Source organism: Lycium barbarum, chromosome 4 (genome assembly GCF_019175385.1).
Source record: "Lycium barbarum isolate Lr01 chromosome 4, ASM1917538v2, whole genome shotgun sequence".
In the NCBI taxonomy this organism is placed as follows: Eukaryota; Viridiplantae; Streptophyta; class Magnoliopsida; order Solanales; family Solanaceae; genus Lycium; species Lycium barbarum.
This window is the reverse complement of record NC_083340.1, coordinates 31451280-31459546: the sequence shown is the minus strand read 5'-3', so window position 1 is coordinate 31459546 and position 8267 is coordinate 31451280. Positions and strand designations below refer to the sequence as shown.

The 8267-nt window shown below is 35.0% G+C and overlaps 1 long non-coding RNA gene across 1 annotated transcript; it reads right to left on the bottom strand.

Moving 5' to 3' along the window:
* Nucleotides 1–491: 491 nt before the first annotated feature.
* On the bottom strand, nucleotides 492–4479 carry LOC132635799 (uncharacterized). The gene is made up of 2 exons (XR_009580752.1): nucleotides 4378–4479; nucleotides 492–709 (listed from the first exon to the last, which is right to left on the bottom strand). It is a non-coding gene; the product is annotated as an uncharacterized LOC132635799 (long non-coding RNA).
* Nucleotides 4480–8267: the final 3788 nt, after the last annotated feature.

Sequence of the window (8267 nt, the reverse complement as noted above, 5' to 3'; positions counted from 1 at the left end):
AACCCGATTTAGTTCTCCACGTAGATTCTCAATTTCTTGAGTCAGGTGGGCGATATGTTCATCCCGTTGAATAGTAGTTCCGTGTTCGGAAGTCTCGGGCGGATCGCTAGAGATCACGATATTTTCCACACCAGTTGAAATAGCTGCGGCCGGATCAGACATAGTAATTTCATTTCCTTGAACAACCCAACTACGTTCAGGTAACGATGACGTCTTTGACCTTGTGATGTAAGGATGGTCGGCCATCGAGTGTCAACACGAATCAACTCTCTATGGGGAATAAGATAAAAGAAACATAAAGTATAAACGATGTTAGTCTCATGAGCATATCTAGGTAAAGTCATGATCACGTAAAGTCACGTAGAATAAAATCAAACATGCTGTCAAACAAATGTAAACGATTATATCAAACGATAACGCGTCCTAATATGCATGTGACCTCTTTGTGCCAGAGGTAGGCCTAACGTTTGTTTGAAAGGTAAAGTGTGCCATAATACGTCATCCCGTTGCTTTTGATTAATTAAACAAGTTCTATTTCTCAAAAAATAAAGTACAAAACAATGTAATATTTATTACATGTCAAATGAATACAACATAAAGTGTTTCCTAATCTAAATAAAGTAAATAAAATTTCCTATGCCTAACTTCTAGTTCCATTTGTGATGTTCTTAATCTGCGTCATTTGTTGTACTCCAATGCAAATCCATACCTGTCATAAAACGTTAGTCATTCTCTCCCTCCTAAAGTTTAATTAATTAGAGCAAATAATCAATATTTAGGCACAGTTATCCTTCAAACATGCACATAAAGTATGCTTAATGTCACTTGGGGTCGTGAACCCGCTTGGACGTTTGGTAAAGTTGTCTAATGGATTTAATACACCAAGGGTATTAAACCTCCTAGGTCATGAAATGTATGCTCTTAATAAAGAGTGTTGGTTTAGCTCTATCTTAGGCTGACTAAGAGTGGGTTTACTGGACGCAAGGTTCCCGAGCGGACAACTCGAGTGAGAAGGCTACGCGGTCACCGTTATTCGGACACCCCGCGCATAGGCCAACTCTCCTAAAAATTGGAATTTTGAAAGAGATTTGCGGGTGCGCAAAGCACACCTCGCGTGTACGTGTGATAGTGTGAATTTTCCAGAAGTGGACGAAGTATGAACGGAATGACAGTTTTATCAAAGCAAGTAACACATAAACAGTTTATATCAAACAAACAGTTTATATCAAACAAACAATTAATAGCATGTAAAAACAGTTAACAAATAAATAAATTAATTAAAATAAGCACACAAAGCCTATTTAAACTAAGTCCGTTATGGTTAGAACCTAAGTGTGAGTTCCCCAGCAGAGTCGCCAAGCTGTCATACCCCATTTTAACCGGGTTAAATTAGAAGTACGACATATTGGTGATTCCTATTTTCTGTTTATTTTAAGGAGTCGCCACCTAATTATTTATGGTGAATTAGCACACCTAAAGTTTATTAAGGTTATGTTTAAAGTTAACTCTGTTTAAGGTCTGCGAAACTTAAGATTCTAGGTAAGGGTTCAATTAGTCTAAAGGGAAGGTATTAGGCATCCTTTAAGACCCATTAACAATGGTTAACCGACCGAACTAAGATTTAATTAGGCTAAATATAAATGTAGCATTATAGAAAGAAAAAATGATTTTTTTGTGAATTATTGATAAAGTTGTTTAAAGTAAAATTGGTAATTGCATAAAGAGTTTAGTTAAAATAAACTAAAAGAAGCGGAACATGTAATGTTTATATGTATTTGGAAAAAGTGAGTTATGCCGACTCACAAATTAAAAGAGTTAATGTAACATTAATGTTAAAAAAAAATTAAAAGTTTCATAGAAAGACTATTAGTTTAATGTATATTGTGCGAAGGTTGTTTTAAACAAATATGTATTTCAAGTGTTGGAAAGAAACTAAAGTGAAAAGGTTATCCGTTGAAACTAATTTGCTTTTTATTTCTTAGAATAAGCTAACGTTAGTGTAAGATTTGTGACATTTTAAACTTCTAAGATAGTAAACATAAATTATGATTCCCTTAGCCAAAAGATATAGTCATGCTATTTTGAAAATCAATTACTCAAATAAATGTTATAGATACTATAAATAGTTTTAAAAATAGAAGTGAATGTAATTTATGGAATTAACTACCCATTACTAAACTAAAACCCTTAATGCTACTAAAGTTCATCTTAATTAACAAGCACAAATGTTAGTCATACAATACAAGTTAAATGCACACAGAAATAAAATAAAAAGTAAAATGATTTAAATGGGCTCAGCCCACTTTCTGCTTGCTGTCAGTGTTATGGTTATGCTGATATGGTGGAGATCATGTTGGGCTGTTGGCCCAACGCCAAATGTGGAAGGGGACAAGTCCGAGGGACTCGTATGTGATAGTCATGCATAAAAAATAAAAAGAAAAGAATTAGTATGTGATTAATAAATAAGACTAAACATGTAAAATATACATTCAAAACAAATAGGTAGATTATGTATATACCGTGTATATTTAGATATATCTCATGTATATGCATTCATAAGGATGTATAGAAGGTTAATATTGGAAAGCCTTTGCCTCCGTTTTCCCGATGTTGCACAAATTTGCTTAAAGTTACAGCCACAATGTAATTATTTTTTGTATTATGAATGCATATAACTTTGAATTGTTTTTTGTATGTTTACATATGTAAGAACATAGATGAAGTGCACGCGTTGTCTACTCTCAAAATACATACTTTTTACCCTTTCTCCAAAGAAAAACATTCTAAGAAAAAAAAATCATTTGAGCATGTTGGAAGAAATAAAGAATATATATATATATTATATATATAACTAATCAAAAACATCCTATCATCAACATTAGCCTCTGCATGCCACTATCATCCAATTACTTAAAGACAAAACCCCAAAATTTGGGATTAGGTAGGCAAGAAAGAATGTTGGTTTTATTTTAATTTTATTTTTTTCTATTCCCAAAGTAAAGCTATATAGCTATAAATAATGGGAGAATGTTAGGTAGACTTTATAAATTGTATTTTAGTGTAAGTGGGGAATCATGGACTCCAATGATGATTCCCACTTCTATTGTTTGTCATATAATAAATTTCACGCGTGAGACAAGACAGAAAAATGATTGTCCCTCCTATTTTCAAGAAAAAACAGATTTTCAGCCCAAGGATAGTAATTCAGTTCTAATCGACATGAGGCACCACTTAGAATACGACACCTAATATACTATGAGACATTCTAACAGATTGCACATGTGTGACAGCAAAGACCATGCTATCATTTTAACTCAACCACTTAAACCTTAGTCAAAGCATTAACAAACTAAATTAATGCATGAATGTGTTTGACTGGTTGAACATGAACATGCTTACGAAACCGACACATAAATAGTTCGAACTAGAAAGGAATCAGATAGACTGATTTGGACACTTCAAAATACGGCATGCTGTGGGCATTGTGTTTCCACCAAAACTTATCGAACACCTAAAGGGGCATAGCTTCTATAATGAACTGAACAGTTTTGGCACAGGAGGTAAACTAAACCAACTAAAAAAAAAGCAACAATAGCCAGCCAAACAAACTTAATCTACATAAAGATTCTTGCTGCTATCACATACCCATTACAGCATAAGGGACTAAATGTTGATTCATGCTTTTTGTCAAACAGGCAGAGTATGAAAATTGAGTTTAGTCAATAACAGCCACACAACAAATATGGTCCAGGATACAATAATATGTTGCTTTTGTATACAGTGTGTATACACTCGTATACTAGTCTAGTGAACTGGATTACTCAATCCCTATGGCGACATGGGTTCACAACTTGCAACGAACTAACTCATACACTAAACTAAACCAACCAAAGCGATCATATATTGAGTGTTTATGAAATCAAATGGATTTAAACACAAAGAAAACAACTTAAACATACTCCTCCAAAGTTCCGACGTATATTATGCAAACATATCACAACACCCAAAGACGTGATTTTCCTACAATCTAACTAATGTCGAACAAAAAAAAGGAAGAACAAGATCAAGTATTACCTATTGTCGAAACAACTGAACGACGTACTCATACGAATAAGGACCTCAAAAAACGAAACTAAACTGACACCGAATACAGTATAAACTTGGAGACTACTCTTGGCTTATTTATTTGCATATAAACACACCAACAACATACAACTAAACTGACCAAACAGAGCATATGGCTACATTCTATATCTTACGAAAACAGTGAATCTAGACTAAACAACAATTAACTTAAATGTTAAACAACCCACGGACACAAATTAAACTAAACACGCAAAAATACCAAACTAAAGAAAGAGAAAAAGGTTTACCGACCTTTTATAGGTGCAGTGAACGGGGCGTCGAGGTCTCGGATTTATACTCGAACTCGAAGAACCCGATTAAAGTAACAAAAGTTTCCAACCAAAAATAGAGTGATTGTTGGCTGTTCTTTTTCGAGTAAGGCAATCTTTGATGATTAAAACTTGTGTTTTGTAGGGAATTTTGGTTCCAGATCCTTCAGAAACGTTCAAAAAAATCCCCCCCCCCCCCCCTTTCGTTCCAAAAACCCCTCTTCATTTATAGAGTGAGGATGAAGAGGAGCGTATGAGAGAGACAAAGGAGCGGGGAACAGGGGGAAGTGGAGAGGAACGTGAGGCGTGGGGGGGGGGGACAGCGGTGAGTGGAGGGAGTGTGAGGAGAGGAGAGGAAATCAGGGAGAAGGGAGGCTGTGAAGAGAAAGAGGAAGGAAAGAGAAAGGATTAGGGATTTAGGGTAAAAATAAGGGGATTGGGCCGGACCGGGTCGGGTAAAAAAAAATGGAATTGGGTTGGACGTTGTGGGCTATAATTTGGGCTGAAAATGTGGGTTGTTTATTTGGGTAGGGAAATAATATTGTATTTGTATTTCGGGTCATTAATTTGGCTGAAAATTGTTGATCCTTCCTCCTTTATTTAATTATTGTTGGGCTTCTAATTTAATAACTAGTACAATATATACTATGTAAAGACAATAAAGATTTTACAAAGTGTTGTCTTGTAACTAATTTAACGATTCCAAACCCGAAAATGAAACGATGACTAACCGTTTAAAATTTGTGATAAAGTAATGCTCATAATGTTGAAAATAAAAGTAGTGATATTAATAATAGTAGCAATAAAATATTGTGAAAAATAAAGTATTTAGCTTGTCAGTAAATTTAGAAACCCGAGTAAATTAAATAAAAGAGGGACAAAATTGGGTGTCAACAACGACCCAACCCCATGGGCCATGACTAGTGCCCGAGCTGGACACTCATATACGTACCTGTTAGATATAGCCAAATTGAAACTATGAACAATGTGGAAACTTGCAAAAGAATTCTGAAGGTTCATAACGTCATCATATATATGTCCAGATAACTGTCTCCTGAGGAGTCACAACTGATTAAATCATAAAATGATACGTAAGCCGACAAGGCTGCCACTACATATCAATATCATGCGCAAGCCGACAAGGCTGCCACTACATACGAACATATCCATAGCACATCGTATAAACACAGCTGAACAAACTTATACACAACCCACACATATGTCTACAGACCTCTAAGAGTATCGATAGCGAAATATGACGGGACAGGGCCCCGCCGTACCCCTGGGTAAACATATACGTACATCATAAGATCTATACCAAAAGTCTAGGCTCCGGAACAACAGAGCTCTCCAAGACAGCTGAGTGGAAGTCCTATGCTGAAGGGTCACCAAACCGACTATCTGTACCTGCGGGCATGAAACGCAGCCCCCCGAAGAAAGGGGGTCAGTACGGAATATGTACTGAGTATATAAAGCATGAAATACAATAAAGAGGATCATTACTGAAATAGAGATTACCAGAAGCAAGTATGACTTTTAAAATATCAATACACTTGCCTTATGAAATGAAAATCATGCATATCAATATCATATCCGGCCCAGTATGGGTCTCGGTGAATAAGGTCGCCACATACCATCCTTGGCGGCATAATCACATCATCACATCATCACATCCTCACACCATCACATCATCACATCATATATATATATATATATATATATACCGTACCCGGCCCTCTAGTGAGGGACTCGGTGAACAATGCAGTGAAACTGTGCACGAAAACGTATCCTGGCCCGGGACTCAGTGAAAGATGTATTGAGGCATGCACGAGCAGAGTAGTGAGCAACCATATGCAAACTAAACTATATTTGCGACTCAATAGAATATTCAAACGAACTATCATTTGGAAATCAGGACAATAGTCATATCAAGTATCCTTCGAATGTCACTACGGAACATATCAAATAGAACTTCAGAAATCATAGATACGTATCAAGACATAATAAGGAAAGTTCTGGGAATCAAGAACATTAGCCATCCTAGTGGCTCTAAGAATAGGAGCTTCTTTGGAGTCATATATATACGCCGTCTGTTTGTTTCATAAAGATCATGCCAAAAAGAAGGTTTACATACCTGTTATAGGTTAACCGTAACCAAGTTCGCTTCGTCGTCCCTTTAGCCTATTTAATATGAAAGTAACGCTATCGTTAGTAAACTATACTTTCTAGCTTATAAATCTACAACCAATCGCTTATAGGAATCATTCTTTAGTTCATACTTTCTTGATTAGGATTTTTGTTAGTTAAGAACTTAACGGAAATCGGGCAGCATTTCCCCTATATAACTCGCCTAACCCGAACTTCCAATTAATCTCCTGTTATCACAGCAATACCAACAACGACAGTAATAGAAATATTCATATCATATCCTTACAATCCAGCCCATAAACAACTCAAACAACCCAATAACCTTTCTTAATCCTTTTCCAATCCAAATCATTAACATTTAAGATTATACACCAAACAAACCAACATACACTTTGTATACGATACGTTATACACTTCCTTCTTCCAAATTTAGAAGCCATATCAACGACAACACGACAACAACACGAACAACAATATATGAACATAAACCACACTTTTAATCTTTTCAACTCAACCATTCCATATAACAACGAATTCATGCAATTTCTTACTTCCAATTTCATCTAATACAATTTTAATCTTTCCATTACAACACCATTAATCTAATTATACCATAAAATGATAAAATCTTACCTTAATTTAATCGGAGAAAATTCTACACTCACTTGCACCAATTTCACTATTTCTTCTTCCTCAATTCAATACTCAATGTTGCTATCACCTCCTTGGACTTGCAAATCACCTTGGAATTAATCTAAGCAAGCAATAATAATTTTTTTTTTTAAGGACCATGGCTGGCCGAGAGCATGGCAGCCATGGCTATGCTTTTATTTCTCTTTCTCTCAAGCTAAATCTTGCAAAATGAAATGATAATGTAAGTTGGTCATTTACATAAGCTTATATATGGTGTCCCTCCCTTGGACACGTCCCCCCCCCCCCCCCCCCCCCATGACTCATCAACTTTGTTATTTTAATTTGTATTATTATTATTATTATTTTTAATTAATAACGGGTGGGGCCCACTCAAGGTATAATTAACTTAATTAATCACTAATCCCTACTTAATAATCTAATCATAGTTAATTAGTCCCTAATCTCCAATAATATTTCTATACTGATTGAAATTTATAAACAACTTGTGCACTAATTAAAATCGAGAATTAAAGGCGCTTATTTCATATCCCAAAAATAATCCCGTCCTTAACTTATGTCGATTAGCTTACGAATAATTCGACGTATAAAAATACGGGATATAACATTCTCAAACTGACATTGATTATTGGGATGGTTCTTTTGCATTTGAAGAAACTATTGGGTTTTTAAAAATAGCAGAAATTAGGAAAAATAGGGGGAAAAAACTCAAAAAGCTGAGAAAAAGATAAATGAATTTCCTGAATTTAGAGAGTGTCACGTCAGCGGGTTTAAGTCCCTGGTTTTTATATATAGACTAGGGATTTTTACCGTGCGATCGTTAAATCTATAAAATAGTTTTACCGAATATGTGAATATTAAAAGTTACCTAAAAATAGATAGTTTACACATAAGTTTTTACCTTCCATTTTATTCGCAATTGTATTGTCTAGTATATATGTCCAAATGTTATTTTAAACAAAATCCCTTCTGAGGTATTTAGTTGTAGATTCACTATCCATATTATATTTTTGTTTGACAAAAAAAGTACATATAAAAACATTGGGTCATTTGATTTATAGCTTTTACATTTTG